Genomic DNA, 14,205 nt, shown 5'->3' with positions numbered 1-14,205 from the left:
GGCGCACCGTTGGCTGACAGGACTGTCCGGTGTGCCACCCTTACAACAGTCTGCTTTCCAACGGCTAGTTGAGTTGGGGCCTATATATACTTCACCCAATCAGCCATTTGAAGGTGTGGGAGCCCAAGCAACATACCAAGGCATATTGTAGATATTTCCAAGTGCTCAAACACCCAAGTGCTTAATAGAATCACTCGGTGATTAGCGTAGGTGCTTTGCGAAGTGCTTAGGTTAGTTAGACCGCATTAGCGCTTGTTCTAGGTGAATCCTAGTTTGTTGAGTGAGTTTAGACAAACCACACAACCCCTCGGCTCTTGCGTGGGCCATTGTAATTGTACCGAGTGGGGCGAGAGTCTTGCGAGACCGTGACAACCGCGTTTGTGTCACGGCCGCCACCGTGTACCGGAGGGAACGAGGCCCGCGGCGTTTCGGCCGGAAGCTCGATAGTGGAGACGGCGGGGAGCGTCCGAGAGGAGCCGGAAGCGGAGCACCACTGGCGCGTGGAGAAGGCCCGCGGCTCTCTACGGAGTTACTCGACCGTGGTGCTTGGCCCTCGCGTGGGCTTCCCTTTGCGTAGGGGCACCAACGAGGATTAGTCGGGACCTTGCGTGGTTCCGGATACCTCGGTAAAAATACCGGCGTCTTCCACGAGAGTTTGCTTCTCTACTTAGCTCTTTACATTCCGCATTTATATTAAGCATTTAAGTTTCAATCTTATTGTCATACTTATTTAGTGTAGATTGAAACTTAGCCTTTGCGGTAGAGACAGCAACACTTAGACAAAACTGAGTTTGCACATTCTAGTTTTGATTATTTGCATAGGTTTTGCTCTAGGGATTTAATTGTGGCCTAGTTTAGTAAAAGTTTTAGAAGTCCTAATCCCCCCCTCTTAGGCGTCACCCGTTTCCTACACACCTTTTCCTAATTGATTTTGGGGGTTGAATTGCCCAACACAAATAATTGGACTAACTAGTTAGCTCTAGAATAAATGTTCTACAGGTACCAAAGGTTCACATCAAACCAATACAAAGTCAAAAGAAATGGCTAAAAAGAAAGGAGCAAAGGAAACCGAAGTGCTCCCTGGTCTGGCGCACTGGACTGTCCGGTGTGCCACCGGACAGTGTCCGGTGCACCAGGGAAGATCGACTTCAGACTCTTCACCTTTGGGTTTCACAGGCGCACCTCTGCTATAATTTATCGGACTGTCCGGTGTGCCACCGGACTGTCCGGTGCACCAGCGGAGCAACGGTTATCTGCGCGCAACGGTCGACTCTAACAGTGAATAGTGCAGAACAGTACACGCGGCAGAAGTCAGAGCAGTTGGTTAGAGGGGCATCGGACTGTCCAGTGTCGCACCGGGCTGTCCGGTGCCACATGAGGACAAAGCCTCCAATGGTCGACCAGCTCCAAACCCTAACGGAAGGATGACGTGGCGGCACACCGGACACTGTCCGGTGGCGCCATCGCCAGCAGACTTCTCCAACGGCTACAATTTTGTTGGTGGCTATAAATACCACCCCAACCGGGCACTTCAATGTGTGGGAGCCCAAGCAACATTCCAAGTCATCTAGTTGACATACTCAATCCCTCCCAACCACATATATTCATTGATCAATCCTATACACAAGATTTAGACCACTACACCAACACAAGTGTCACAAAAGATAGAGCAAGCAAGAGAGAGCTACTCATTTGAGTTTAGCACTAGTGCCTTGTGAGATTCATTGAGAGATAGTGTGTGCTACTTCTTTGTGTTCATTTGCGCGTGGAGATTTGTCTCCCATTGAACTTCCTCCAAAGTTTTGGAGGCTTGTAAAGCTAGCAAGAGACACCAAAGTGTGTGGTGGTCCTTGCGGGGTCTTAAGTGATCCTTGAGAAGAAGAAGAGCTCGCCGGTCTTGCGTGATCGGTAGAGAGAGGGAAAGGGTTGAAAGAGACCCGTCCTTAGTGGACTCCTCAATGGGGACTAGGCCTTCGAGGGCCGAACCTCGGTAAAACAAATCACCCGTGTCTCGTGTGCTTCTTGCTTGTGATTTATTTGTTCTTTCCTTTTCCAAGTTTTTCTTGCTCTATTCATTGCTAATCTCTACTACTACTTAAGATGTTACTGTAGGCGTCCACAATCTTTTGTGCACGGTTCTGTCGATCCGCCATCAACGCGGACGCGTCCGTCAAGGAAGGTTGTCGCGTCACGGATCCCCACCCTCCTCCCCTCTGCTCCCCGCCATCAACGCTCTCCATGGAAGTCAAGTCCGCGATGCTCGCGTCGTCCCTAAACCTCACCCCGACTCTCTCCGCGTCCGCGACAGCCCTATTTCCAGCGTCCTCCGCCCGGATCGCCGCCCCGGCTCTCTCCATGGAAGGCACGTCCGCGACAGCCCGATCTCCGTGGAAGGCGCGTCCTCCTCCCCGGATCGTCGCCCCATCTCTCTCCACGCCCGTGACAGCCCACTCTCTATGGAAGGTGAGTCCGCGATGCTCACGTGGATTAGGTACCCCACCCCCGCTCTCTCCATGGAAGGCGCGTCTCCGATAGCCATGTCCTCCCCCCGCGAACCGCGCGCGTCATGGCAACACGGGCGAGGCGGTGGGGAGTCTGGCGGACGCGCATCACGGTGAGGCGAACGGGGGCTAGGGCAAGGGATATATTTTCCATCCGGGGCGGATGTGGAGAGGTTCTTCAAACTCTATGACCCCGGTGAGTGCGCTCGATCTCTTTGGTTCCAGGATGTGGAGTGATAGCCGAGGAGGCTTCCGTGGTTTTTCTGCTTGGGTTTCGTTGCTTTAGTGGTGGATTGGATCATTGGAAGCTAAATTTGTAGAAATTTCCCTTTTCTCTGTCTCCTCTACCCTCACTCGACATGCTTCGGATTCGATTATTGGTGGCCTTGCAGCTTTCGTTAATGCTCTGCTTGTGCTTGATTGTAGCTGTTCCAATTTGGTGAGAGATTGGATCCCATGATGACAGTTTTATGTTGGTTAGAACTGTGGAACCAGTGGCTAACATATAATTTTTTTTGCTATTAGGTTGTTACTTGTTAGCGCTATGGGGTTGCCATCAATCTTGTATTGATAGCTTGCTTGTAGAAAATCGCTAGATATTTTTGGCTGATCGGTGCCGTGGAATTTCGACTGTGTACTGGGTGCTTGGTTTCTATATGACTAGGCAGTTTGCTCTTCCATCTATCGCACAGCGCCACATCTTGGCTGGTCTGGCATCAGCAGTTGGCGGTCTGAGTGCACCATATGAAAGAGCATCACGTATTCATGAAAGACATGTAGTGAAATGGCTGTGGGCTGCAGGCTGTCATCCGTTTGGAACATTCTTGAACTCCTCCCAGATCAGTCAAATTCTTCAGGATGTAGCACTAGTAATGTTATCAACAACATTTTTTTATTTCTATGATATGTACAATGAGTAGGCAGGGAGAGAGGGAGGTCAATGCTCCTATGTCGAAGTGCAGCTTAAAGTAGAAAATCTGTTCATGCTTCCAATGGTTTGCACAGTGCATAGGTATGCAAACCAATAAAGAAAAACGTTGTCAAACTATGCCCCAATTGTTTCTGTCTGAGTTTGCCAGTTTCAATTTTTTGGATCAACATAACTTGGGTATGTTGGAAATAATCCCGTGTCTAGGTTCATAGCATTTACTTTAGCTAAATTTCAGCATAGAATAATAGGAAGTAATATGCTGATTAGTTGAGTAATATCCTGCATTTATTAGGGGCTATCACAGCTTTATTTGTAGCTCACATTGGTTATAATAGTAGTAGTAGAAGAGAAAACAGAAAAGGCAAGCCATTCTAGCCACCAAAAACACTTGTACTGTGTTCCTGTGACCTTTTGGAGGCTTTCGACCTGTCAGGAATCAGGATATTTGATGCATCCAATTATCTAAATCCAACAAATCTTGGTATTATGCTTACTGTATAATCATGGTCGCATTATTTTTTAGTCTGTTGATATTTCACTAGCATAAATTGTTTCTTCTGTGCTTTCATATCCGCTATGTAACCCATGTTTTATTGTGTGTAGAGAACTACAATTTATGCTCAAGTCGATGCTGCTCTTCGCAAAATAAGAGACACATCAGGGGTCCTACATGCAATTCAGCCTACTTTTATTCACTTATTTCCTCAGATGCACCGAAAGTATAACTACTATCTCTGGTCTGGTGCAGTTTGTCCAATCTTTTGCATCATAGCATCTTAAGACGCCATTAGGAGAACTTGTGAAAGGTAATAAAAACAAGTCCACCATTGAGTTATGGGTAGAGAAATTCTATAAGAAGGTAACCAATCTACCGGAGCCTTTTCCCCATGATCTTGTTGAGAAGTTAGAAGAATACCTGGATGTAAGTATTATATACCATACATTGCATAAGTGTACTTTCATGATGAAATAATGCATATATATGTTCTGATTTTCCTTCATCTATGGTGCCCCTTGTAGAAACTTGAAGGGCAACTCGTGGACTTGTCTTCCTTATTGTATGACCACCGGCTGGTCGATGCATATCAAAACAGTACTGACATCCTGCAAAGCACTATTTTTACGCAACAGTATGTTTATACAGAGATGCTATATTTGCACCTGGCTACTCTTGTGCTATTTTTTTGAAACTCATTATTTTCATTCTGTTTCATTCGAAACATTTTTACCCTTTCCCCCCTTCTCTTGATAGGTATGTGGAACGTGTTCTAGCTAACGAGAGAGACAAGATGAAATGTTGTAGCATTGAATATAGTCATCCAAAGCAGTCATCCCAGGCTTTTGTCTATGGAGGGATCCTTCTCGCTGGATTTCTTGTGTATTCACTGGTTATTTTCTTCTCTTCACCTGTTCGCTAATTTTATGTCCAGATGCAGAAAGTCCTGGATGCTTTATGGTAGGCTAGGTTTGTCTGGGGTTGTCAATCTTCATGAGGGAATGACCTGGACCGTCTTGGATACAGAAGGGCTTTGGCACAGTTTTAGTGTGCTATTTCTCGATACACAAGCAATCAGACGGCTGATATATATGTCACTAATTCTTGTCTGCGATAAACTATAATCGATTTCACAGAAGAGTTGGTGCATGCTATGAAAATATGAAATACTTTCCCCCCATTTTGCAACTTGTTACTGCAGAACTGCACATAACACCACTGACAGAAACCCGTTTGTTAATAAGCCCCCCTAGCTTCATGTGGACCAGCCACCAGACCTGTGGCCGTGGAGTGGTGCAAGGGCGTAGTCGCTTTATTTCATGGCAATCATCTCCAAAAAATTATTTTCCTTGGCTCGTGTGTTTTTTCTCCTTTTGAAAATTGCCTGACGCCAAGGCTCCACCGTACGCCTGAAGCGTCGAGGCCTCAATGTCCAGCGTATTTCAATATAAAAGATTGCTTTTAGCTAGGGCTATGGTGGTTGTGCAAGCAATACTTAGGTGCAAATGTGCAAGCGAGTTCTCTGGTCCGTTTTGATTTGTTCCATCCTACTATATATTTTCCACCAGTTTATAATTATCTTTTGGCACATATAATCACTACATATGTGAGTTGGCTCCAATAATTTAACTTTGATGCCATGGAACATTTTATTTTCATCCGGACACTTCTGTCTTTCTCATAAAATCTTTTATTGCCTGTAAATTTACTATTGGTGCTCAAATATTCTTTGCTTCATCAAAAAAATTCCTTGATCAGTTCTGATGATTAGAACAATTTTAGTTTTTTTGGTTAGAACTTTTTCCTTTCTTAGAACATTTCTCTTTGCTTGGAGCATTTTCCTTAGTATTTAGAACAATTTATTTTTTGATCGAATTTTTTTTCTTTGCTCAGATCAATGCTTGTTGCAACATCATAGTGCACCTGATGGGGAATCCAACATGTTTCACGTGACATGTAGGGGAAAGCACCGAAAAAGGTGAAGGTTGTAGAAAAGGGCCCTAAAAAGGGCACGATGAAAGCCCAACTTGCTAAGAGGGGTAGGAAGGCTAAGAATTGATGACATGTTGATTTCCTCGTCAGAGAAAAAATGCTATAGCAACAAATATGAGAATTCTTCAACGCATTAGCCATCGTTGTGAGGCGCATCATCAATTCAACATCATGTGGTGATGGTTTTAGATAGAAAGGCAACATGTAAAGCTATAAATGTTGTGTACTCTATGAGTGTTCAGCTTTGGATCATTGAAAAGATCAAGATGTTGAACTAAAGTTGAATTGACTTCTCTAAAATTTATTTCACAAGGTCTACCTATATAATAAATGAAAACCGTAGCAACGCACGGGCACGTACCTATATTATTTAGTGTTGCTTTTGGTTAAATTCTCATTTAGTGAAGCAACACATTGCAAGAAAGAACTTGTGTCATTGCTCTTCTTGTCTAAGCCTCTTTGCTTTATTCTCATAGACCTATTAGTTGTATTGTTTTATCAATTCCGCATTATTTGAAAGCAATACTCTTTACAAGCAAGGACTTAGTTTTTATACTCTGATAATTGTATATCTTGTTCTAACCACTAATCAAGGGATCTAGTTGGGGGATAAAGTTTCAATTTTCAGGTTTCGCCTATCCACCCCCCTCTAGGCGACTTTCAATTGGTATTAGAGCTAGGCACTTCATCTTGAGTCTAACAACTCGAAGTGATGGCTCGTAGAAGATCCCAAAAGAACAAGAAGACCCTGAAGAACAAGGAGGTAACTCTTGAGATATTACTTTCCGATTGTTCTAATTATGATTCATGGTCTACTAGAGTGATAAATGCTTTTAGAACCATAGATCCTCAATTAGAACAAATTTTAGACAAGAGTATTATTCCTCCTAGTTATACTAGGGAAAATGCTTCCGAGGAAGATCTAAGATGTATACGCTTAAACTATCTAGCTTATGACATCTTAAGTAAATCCCTTAGCAAAGAAGATTATCATGCCTTCATAATAAAATATGATAAACCTATTTGTGATGTGCATGATATTTGGACTAGAATTAAAAGCAAATTTGATGAATCCAAACATGATAGTTCATTTTGTGCCTCTACTTCCTTTGGTATTTGTGAAACTAACCCTTTGAAGGAAGAAGAAGAAAATGAACGATGGAGACCAAACGATGAATCCACCTCTCCAAAAGGTTTGTCTTCCCATTTCGATTCCCACATATGTTGTGTGGCTAATTAAAATGATAGAGGAAGCACAAATGAGGATGAGGAGGAAGAAAGAAGCTTCATGCAACTCTACGCTCGCCTAAGCCAAGAAGATAAGGCGGTCATGCTCAAACTTCTAGAAAGAGCGAGAGAGCAAAGCGAAGCTCGTCAAAGGCTAGATAGTATTCTCTCCATGAAAATGCAATGCTTTGACGAGTTGACTAAAGAGCATGAGGAGCTAAAGTGCTCTCATGTTGATTTGGTCCAAAGGTATGAAACTATTTCAATTGAGCAAGATAACGCTTTACATTGTATCGCTCAATTAGTAAATAGGAATGCCTTGCTTAAGGACCAAGTAGAAAAGCTAAAAGATGAAAATCTAGCTTTTCAAGATAAATATGATATGCTTCTATGTTCTCATAAAAATCTTATGGATGATCATATCATATTAAATTCGACTCATGAGGTTGCGATAGAAAACTTAAAATCCCAACAACCTCACTCATGCACATGTATTCAAATTGAAACTACATTATCATGTGCTAATGCTTGTTGTGCGTTGACAAGCAAATCTTCCTTTGAGCTAGAATTTGCAGGAACAATTGATGATACATATCAAAAGCTCAAAGAAGAAATTGAGAGGCTAAAAATGAGTTTGACACAACTAAAAGGGAGGTGCATTGCTCAACCTTCTCAAGATAATTGTGATCACATGGTGAAGAAGCTTGAGACGGGCACAACCGTAGCATGCACTAAATCTCTTGAAGAAAACGTCAAGGACTTGAGGATTGCCAAGAGGAAGGAACAAAAGAAGAAAATCAATATCTCTTCCAAAAGCCTCAGCCATGCCTCCATAAAAGGTAACATCCAAGGTAATAATCAAGTCACACTTCACACTAAGAGAAGTAAGAAGTGTAGTGAATGCTTTGGAAAGGGGCACTCAATTAGGTCATGTCACTATATTAAAAATGACTTGATTATTAACAAGGATGATAAAGTTTGTTTTAAATGTGAAAGGGAATTAGGCTTACACCTAGTTCCTAAATAATTTTGGTGGTTGAATTGCCCAACGCAAATATTGGACTAACTAGTTTGCTCTAGTGTATAAGTTATACAGGTGCAAAAGGTTCACACTTAGCCAATAAAAAGACCAAGTTTTGGGTTCAAATAAAGGAGCAAGGGTTAACCGAAGGCACCTCTGGTCTGGCGCACCGGACTGTCCGGTGTGCCACCGGACATGTCCGGTGCACCAGGGGACTCCAACTCCGAACTGCTCACCTTCGGGAATTTCCAGGGGCCACTCCACTATAATTCACCGGACTGTCCGGTGTGCACCGGACATGTCCGGTGCTCCAAGGAAGGGCGGCCTCAGGAACTCGCCAGCCTCGGGTTTTCACTTCAGCCGCTCCTCTATAATTCACCGGACTGTCTGGTGTGCACCGGACTGTCCGGTGCATCTGCGGAGCAACGGCTACTTCAGGCGCCAACGGCTACCTGCAGCGCAATTATTGCGTGCCAGCGCGCGCAGAGGTCAGGCACGCCCATGCTGGCGCACCGGACACTCTACAGTACATGTCCGGTGCGCCACCGGACATCAAGGCGGGCCCAGAAGTCAGAACTCCAACGGTCGACCCAACGGCTATTTGGTGACGTGGCTGTCGCACCGGACATGTCCGGTGTGCACCGGACTGTCCGGTGCACCATACGACAGACAGCTCCACAAACGGTCAAGTTTGGTGGTTGGGGCTATAAATACCCCAACCACCCCACCATTCATGGTATCCAAGTTTTCCACTTTCCAACTACTTACAAGAGCTCCAGCATTCAATTCTAGACACACCAAAGAGATCAAATCCTCTCCAAATTCCACACAACGCTCTAGTGACTAGAGAGAGAGATTTGCTTGTGTTCTTTCGAGCTCTTGCGCTTGGATTGCCTTCTTCTTTCTTGATTCTTTCATTGCGATCAAACTCACTTGTAATTGAGACAAGAGACACCAAACTTGTGGTGGTCCTTGTGGGAACTTTGTGTTCCAAGTGATTGAGAAGAGAAAGCTCACTCGGTCCGAGGGACCGTTTGAGAGAGGGAAGGGTTGAAAGAGACCCGGCCTTTGTGGCCTCCTCAACGGGGAGTAGGTTTGCGAGAACCGAACCTCGGTAAAACAAATCCATGTGTCACATTCTTCATTTGCTTGCGATTTGTTTTTGCACCCTCTCTCGCGGACTCTATTATATTTCTAACGCTAACCCGGCTTGTAGTTGTGATTATTTTTGAGAATTTCAGTTTCGCCCTATTCACCCCCCCTCTAGGCGACTTTCAATTGGTATCAGAGCCCGGTGCTTCATTAGAGCCTAACCGCTCGAAGTGATGTCGGGAGATCACGCCAAGAAGGAGATGGAGACCGGCGAAAAGCCCACTACAAGCCACGGGAGCACTTCATCGGAAGAGTCCCGCACCAAGAGGAAGGAGAAGAAGAAGAGCTCCTCCAACAAAGGGAAGGAGAAGAAATCTTCTTCTCAACACAAAGAGAAGAAGGAGAGATCTTCCTCTCACAAGCCTCATCGGAGTGGGGACAAGCACAAGAGAATGAGGAAAGTGGTCTACTACGAGACCGACACTTCATCAACATCGACCTCCGGCTCCGATGCGCCCTCCGTAACTTCTAAACGCCAAGAACGTAAGAAGTTTAGTAAGATCCCCTTACACTATCCTCGTACATCTAGACATACTCCATTACTTTCCGTTCCATTAGGCAAACCGCCAACCTTTGACGGTGAAGATTATGCTAGGTGGAGTGATTTAATGAAATTTCATCTAACCTCACTCCACAAAAGTATATGGAATGTTGTTGAGTTTGAAGCACAGGTACCATCCGTAGGGGATGAGGATTATGATGAGGACGAGGTGGCCCAAATCGAGCACTTCAACTCCCAAGCCACAACCATACTCTTGGCCTCTCTAAATAGAGAGGAATACAACAAGGTGCAAGGTTTGAAGAATGCAAAGGAAATTTGGGACCTCCTCAAGACCGCGCACGAGGGTGATGAACTAACAAAGATCACCAAGCGGGAAACGATCGAGGGGGAGCTCGGTCGCTTTCGACTTCGCCAAGGGGAAGAGCCACAAGACATGTACAACCGGCTCAAGACTTTGGTGAACCAAGTGCGCAACCTCAGGAGCAAGAAGTGGGATGACCACGAGGTGGTTAAGGTTATTCTTAGATCACTTATTTTCCTTAACCCCACTCAAGTTCAATTAATTCGTGGAAATCCTAGATATACTCAAATGACCCCCGAGGAAGTTATCGGGAATTTTGTGAGCTTTGAATGTATGATCAAGGGCTCCAAGAAGATCAACGAGCTTGATGAACCCTCCACGTCCGAAGCACAATCGGTGGCATTTAAGGCGACGGAGGAGAAGAAGGAGGAGTCTACACCGAGTAGACAACCAATTGACGCCTCCAAGCTCGACAATGAGGAGATGGCTTTAATCATCAAAAGCTTTCGCCAAATCCTCAAGCAACGGAAGGGGAAGGATTACAAATCCCGTTCCAAGAAGGTTTGCTACAAGTGTGGTAAGCCCGGTCACTTTATCGCTAAATGTCCATTATCAAGTGACAGTGACAGGGATAACGACAAGAAGGGAAAGAGGAAAGAAAAGAAGAGGTACCACAAGAAGAGGGGCGGCGATGCCCACGTGTGCCGCGAGTGGGACTCCGACGAGAGCTCCACCGACTCCTCCGACGAGGACGCCGCCAACATCGCCGTCACCAAGGGACTCCTCTTCCCCAACGTCGGCCACAAGTGCCTCATGGCAAAAGACGGCAAAAGGAAGAAGGTAAAATCAAGATCCTCCACTAAATATGAAACCTCTAGTGATGAGGATGATGCTAGCAATGAGGAGGATAACTTGCGCGTTATTTTTGCCAACCTTAACATGGAACAAAAGGAAAAACTAAATGAGCTAATTAGTGCCATCCATGAAAAGGATGACCTCTTAGACTCCCAAGAGGACTTCCTAATCAAGGAAAATAAAAAGCATGTTAAGGTTAAAAATGCTTATGCTCTAGAGGTAGAAAAATGTAACAAATTATCTAGTGAGCTAAGCACATGCCATGACACTATTGACAACCTTAGAAATGAAAATGCTAGATTAATTGCTAAGGTTGATTCTCATGTTTGTGATACTTCAATTCCCGATCTTAGAAATGATAATGATGATTTGCTTGCTAAGATTAAGGAATTGAATGATTCTCTTGCTAGCCTTAGAGTAGAAAATGAAAATTTGATTGCTAAGGCTAAAGATTTTGATGTTTGCAATACTATTATTTCCGACCTTAGAACTAAGAATGATATGTTGCATGCTAAGGTTGTAGAATTAAAATCTTGCAAACCCTCTACATCTACCATTGAGCACACTTCTATTTGCACTAGATGTAGAGATGTTGATATCAATGCTATTCATGATCACATGGCTTTAATTAAACAACAAAATGATCATATAGCAATATTAGATGCTAAAATTGCCGAGCATAACTTAGAAAATGAAAAATTTAAATTTGCTAGAAGTATGCTCTATAATGGGAGACGCCCTAGCATCAAGGATGGCATTGGCTTCCAAAGGGGAGACAATGCCAAACTTAATGCCCCTCCTAAGAACTTATCTAACTTTGTTAAGGGCAAGGCTCCCATGCCTCAAGATAACGAGGGTTACATTTTATACCCTGTCGGTTATCCTGAGAGCAAAATTAGGAAAATTCATTCTAGGAAGTCTCACTCTGTCCCTAATCATGCTTTTATGTATAAGGGTGAGACATCTAGCTCTAGGCAACCAACCTGTGCCAAGTTGCCTAGAAAGAAGACTCCTAGTGCATCAAGTGAACATAGCATTTCATTCAAGACTTTTGATGCATCTTATGTTTTGACTAACAAATCCGGCAAGATCGTTGCCAAGTTTGTTGGGGGCAAACACAAGGGGTCAAAGACTTGTGTTTGGGTACCCAAAGTTCTTGTATCTAATGCCAAAGGACCCAAAACCGTTTGGGTACCTAAAGTCAAGAACTAAACTTGTTTTGTAGGCTTATGCATCCGGGGGCTCAAGTTGGATACTCGACAGCGGGTGCACAAACCACATGACAGGGGAGAAGAAGATGTTCTCCTCCTACGAGAAAAACCAAGATCCCCAACGAGCTATCACATTCGGGGATGGAAATCAAGGTTTGGTCAAAGGATTGGGTAAAATTGCTATATCACCTGACCATACTATTTCCAATGTTTTTCTTGTAGATTCTTTAGATTACAATTTGCTTTCCGTATCCCAGTTATGTCAAATGGGCTACAACTGTCTCTTTACTGATGTAGGTGTCACTGTCTTTAGAAGAAGTGATGATTCAATAGCATTTAAGGGAGTGTTAGAGGGTCAGCTATACTTGGTAGATTTTGATAGAGCTGAACTCGACACTTGTTTGATTGCTAAGACTAACATGGGTTGGCTCTGGCACCGCCGACTAGCCCATGTTGGAATGAAGAATCTTCATAAGCTTCTAAAGGGAGAGCACATTTTAGGACTAACAAATGTTCATTTTGAGAAAGATAGGATTTGTAGCGCATGCCAAGCAGGAAAGCAAGTTGGGTCCCATCATCCACACAAGAACATCATGACAAGTGACAGGCCACTAGAGCTCCTACACATGGATTTATTCGGCCCGATCGCTTACATAAGCATCGGCGGGAGTAAGTAATGTCTAGTTATTGTGGATGATTATTCTCGCTTCACTTGGGTGTTCTTTTTGCAGGAAAAATCTCATACCCAAGAGACCTTAAAGGGATTCTTGAGACGGGCTCAAAATGAGTTCGGCTTAAGGATCAAGAAAATTAGAAGCGACAACGGGACGGAGTTCAAGAACTCTCAAATTGAAGGCTTCCTTGAGGAGGAGGGCATCAAGCATGAGTTCTCTTCTCCCTACACACCACAACAAAATGGTGTAGTGGAGAGGAAGAATCGAACTTTATTGGACATGGCAAGAACCATGCTTGATGAGTACAAGACACCGGATCGGTTTTGGGCCGAGGCGGTCAACACCGTCTGCTACGCCATCAACCGGTTATATCTACACCGAATCCTCAAGAAGACATCCTATGAACTCCTAACCGATAAAAAGCCAAATATTTCATATTTTAGAGTTTTTGGTAGCAAATGTTTTATTCTTGTTAAAAGAGGTAGAAAATCTAAATTTGCTCCTAAAACTGTAGAAGGCTTTTTACTAGGATATGACTCAAACACAAGGGCATACAGAGTCTTTAACAAGTCCTCAGGACTTGTTGAAGTTTCTTGTGACGTTGTGTTTGATGAGACTAACGGCTCTCAAGTAGAGCAAGTTGATCTTGATGAGATAGGTGAAGAACAGGCTCCATGCATCGCGCTAAGGAACATGTCCATTGGGGATGTGTATCCTAAGGAATCCGAAGAGCCTCCAAATGCACAAGATCAACCATCCTCCTCCACGCAAGCATCTCCACCAACTCAAATTAAGGATGAGGCTCAAGATGTTGAACAAGAAGATCAAGAAGATGAGCCACCTCAAAATGACGGCAACGATCAAGGGGGAGATGCAAATGATCAAGAAAAGGAGGATGAGCAAGAACCAAGGCCGCCACACCCAAGAGTCCACCAAGCAATACAACGAGATCACCCCGTCGACACCATTCTCGACGACATTCATAAGGGGGTAACCACTCGATCTCGTGTTGCACATTTTTGTGAGCATTACTCTTTTGTTTCCTCTATTGAGCCACACAGGGTAGAGGAAACACTACAAGATTCGGATTGGGTGATGGCGATGCAAGAGGAGCTCAACAATTTCACAAGGAACGAGGTATGGCACTTAGTTCCACGTCCTAACCAAAATGTTGTAGGAACCAAGTGGGTCTTCCGCAACAAGCAAGATGAGCATGGTGTGGTGACTAGGAACAAAGCTCGACTCGTGGCCAAGGGGTATTCACAAGTCGAAGGTTTGGATTTTGGTGAAACCTATGCACCCGTAGCTAGGCTTGAGTCAATTCGCATATTATTAGCCTATG

General features: G+C 44.2%; 1 pseudogene; it reads left to right on the top strand.

The window, feature by feature from the left end:
• The first annotated feature begins 2,238 nt into the window (after positions 1-2,238).
• Positions 2,239-5,896, top strand: LOC103632240 (uncharacterized; annotated as a pseudogene).
• Positions 5,897-14,205: the final 8,309 nt, after the last annotated feature.

This window comes from Zea mays, chromosome 7 (genome assembly GCF_902167145.1).
Source record: "Zea mays cultivar B73 chromosome 7, Zm-B73-REFERENCE-NAM-5.0, whole genome shotgun sequence".
Classification (NCBI taxonomy): domain Eukaryota; kingdom Viridiplantae; phylum Streptophyta; class Magnoliopsida; order Poales; family Poaceae; genus Zea; species Zea mays.
Note: the sequence above shows the minus strand (reverse complement) of the source record. Positions and strands in the feature narration are given on the sequence as shown.